Genomic DNA, 3,302 nt, shown 5'->3' with positions numbered 1-3,302 from the left:
TTGTGGTACATTTATATTTAACATTTTATAAGAGACCACCAAAGCATTTTATAAGATTTTATAAATCATACATTCCTACTAGCGATTCAGGAGGTTTCCAGTTAATCCATCTCCTTGCCAACAGTCGCTATTCTCTTACACATTGGTGAGATGTTTTTGGTGAGAAGACAGTGGGAAAATGGTATGTAGATGTAATTTTAATTGCAGTTCTCCTGTTATATGTAAAATTGGGCATCTTTCCATGTTTAAAGACCATTTATAAACAATAGATATGAACCACATGTCAATTCTTGTGTCCATTTACTATCTAGTTTTTGGGTTTTCTTATCCCTTCTTGATTTTAAATTATCCACTTAAAATAACTAAAGTGTATTTTCTCTAGCATAAACACAGTATATGCTCATTTTAAAACAAAGAAAGTGACACTTCACATTAATCAGGTAAATTGACTGAATTTGTTCTATCTTCTCCAGAAAGTCTACCAAAGTAATTGTGAAGTGATTTTTTTTTGAAGGAGTTAACCTGGAAGGATAAAAAGAGCAACAAGTTTCATACATGGAAAGCAAATGGAGGAGAACTCATCACACAAGCAGAGTGGGGAGGTTCTACTCCAGCGTCTGCAGAGAGAGGTCTGGGGAAAAGGAGACCCACTTACCCAACAGATACCCCAGAGAGACTGAAAATGGTAAAGCCTAAGCTTTGGGGTGTCAAAGGGAAGACAAGTGGCTATGACCTGCTTTGCAGACAGGTCAGAGCTCCCCCCAAACTACCTTCCCACCCACTCCGGCCAGTTGACTACATGTGTCCTCCCCATCTCTCCCTCCCCCAGGAAGTGGGAGATCCTAAGGGGAGGGCTGGAGGCTAAAAAGGGAAAGAGTGTGTCTCCGTGTTGAACCACAGGATCCTCAGCACGACTTCCTTTTCCACCCAGAACATGCCGAGCCCTGCCTCCTGACCCTCTGCTCACTATCCCTAGCCAGGAAATTGGAAGAATTCTTTTCTGGAGAAGAAGCATTGATACATTGATGTTTGAGAGCCCCCAAGGGAAGAGCCTTTGTCACCTCTTGGTCACCTTACTCAAAAGTTCAATAGTTGGACAATCACCTCTACCCCCAAATTAAATATGAACAAAAAGTAAAAGATCATCGATATTTGAGGAAAGCTTTAAACATAAAAGAGGGGGCAGGAAATAACAATGAAACAAAGGTGAAAAAAAGAACCCTCCTGAAGAAAACAAATAGTTCCCCAGAGAACAGAAAGGTTTCAACAAACAACGCCACAGAATATTTTCATAAATATAAGATACCGTAATCACAAGCCAAATACAGGATGCTATGATAAAAGAACAGAAAAGCAATTAGAGCTTCTGGAAATTAAAAATATTGTAATAAAAATTTTAAAAACAATGGAAGGGCCCTTGGAAATCTTCCAGAAAGTATTATAAAACATAAAGAAATGGACAACAGCAGAAAAAAATGAGTAAACTGGTAAGATTGGCCTCAAATATTTCCTATTCTCTTAAGATTTCTAGAGGAGAGGGCAGAGAAAAATGGAAGGAAATTATTCGACAGATACAGAAATTTCTCAGAATTGAAGGGCAGGTGTTTCCAGTTTAAATGGGTCCATTAAGTGCCAACATTGTAAATGGTGGAGGGTGAGGGGAGGACATATGATTTTGAAAGTTTAGAGCATTAGAGAAGCTGCTCGATGGCATCTAGCGGGAGTGCGGGGTTCTTGTTGCAACAAAGGTTTGAAAGTGTCCAAGTAAGGTTACGTAAGTAGCCACATGCTAACGATGACATATCAGGAACCGCGAGGAGAGCCAGAAGCGGATCAACTGCACCATACTTGATAACCAAGTCTCGAAAAACGGAACCGTCACCTGCAATGTTTCCTAGAGCCCACACAGCCTGTTGGCTGATGTGGGCGTGGGAAAATGCCAACAGGGAAATGAACACTGGGATCACGCCTCCATCGACCACAGCCTTGCTCTGTTCTGATGTCCCGGAAGCAATGTTGGTGAGAGCCCAAGTGGATTCAAACTGCATGGGACTACAATCAGTTCTGCCCGAGAAGGACACAAATTTTGGAATCAAACCAGCCCGGATTATGTTGTCTATGGGGGGCTGCTTTTCTCAAGAAAGCAGTTTCCTAGCAGCTTGAGTAGCCTGGAGCTGGCTTTCGAAATTGTTGCTATTTATGCCCTTGACAATCTCATCAACAGACCAATCTACAGCGCCCCGGTTGTTGCGATTTTCCTGCAGTGGAAAGGTAGCATCATCGGGAAACGAACTTACGTTTCTCCTTTTCAGCATCTGGTCATCCTTCTTCTCTTTCCTCAGCTCCACATTAACTTCTATTCATCGCCGGCTCATTTCTGTACTGTCTTTCCCCTTGTTCTTGAATCTGTTAAGGCGGGCAGCTAGTGAATTAGCATTCTTGTTGGTGGACATGGTTATGAGACAAAGGGAGAAAGCTATACGGCTGGCTCAGGCTTCCTCGGGAGGCGGTCCAGGACGCGCAGGCTGCAGGTCAGCTGCCCTCAAAACGTCCACCACGGATCACCCCAAAGACTGTGTGGATGAAAGTTTAGAGCATTAGAGACAAAGAGTGACTTCTAAAGAGAGGGACTGTGGGTCCCAAAGTCAAGGATGACACTGGATTTTTCAACAGTTATCCTGGATTCTGGACTTTGCTGGGGGAATCCCTCCAGCAGCTTTCAATTGAGAATTCTATATCTAGTCATCAAGGATGAGAGTAGAAGACGTTTTACAGATACAAAGATTCTGAATGCTGAGCCCCTAGGCATCCTTTAAGGAGCTACTTGAAGGTGTTTTGCAGCAAGGGAAGTGAGTAAAGCAAGAAAGAGGGGTGACATGTGACCTACCAGCAAACTGCCTTCACATCATCAGAATAATATCCTCTCCCTCTACTTACTTAGATAAGCATTCTCATATAATCATTTAAAGGCAATGGGAGAGGGCACCTGGGTGGCTCAGTTGGTTAAGCGTCTGCCTTCAGCTCAGGTCGTGATCCCGGAGTCCAGGAATCAAGTCCTACATCAGGCTCCCAGCTCCACGGGGAGTCTGCTTCTCTCTCTGACCTTCTCCCCTCTCATGCTCTCTCTCACTCTCTCTCTCTCAAATAAATAAATAAAGTCTTTAAAAAAAAATAAAGGCAATGGGAGAAAGAAAGTGCTCCTAAGTATGCTTGGATGGCTTTAAAGAGTTAAATCTTCAAATACTAGGGAAGGAAATGAAGAGATAGATGCTGCCTAAGCTGTGTAGACCAGGATATAGAAA

General features: G+C 42.8%; 1 pseudogene; it reads right to left on the bottom strand.

Annotated features, from left to right (window-relative positions):
* Nucleotides 1-1,691: 1,691 nt before the first annotated feature.
* LOC116876623 lies at nucleotides 1,692-2,477 on the bottom strand (annotated as a pseudogene).
* Between the last annotated feature and the right edge of the window lie 825 nt (nucleotides 2,478-3,302).

The sequence above is a fragment of the Lontra canadensis genome, unplaced genomic scaffold (genome assembly GCF_010015895.1).
Source record: "Lontra canadensis isolate GAN:19392208 unplaced genomic scaffold, GSC_riverotter_1.0 scaffold46, whole genome shotgun sequence".
NCBI classification, from domain to species: domain Eukaryota; kingdom Metazoa; phylum Chordata; class Mammalia; order Carnivora; family Mustelidae; genus Lontra; species Lontra canadensis.
Note: the sequence above shows the minus strand (reverse complement) of the source record. Positions and strands in the feature narration are given on the sequence as shown.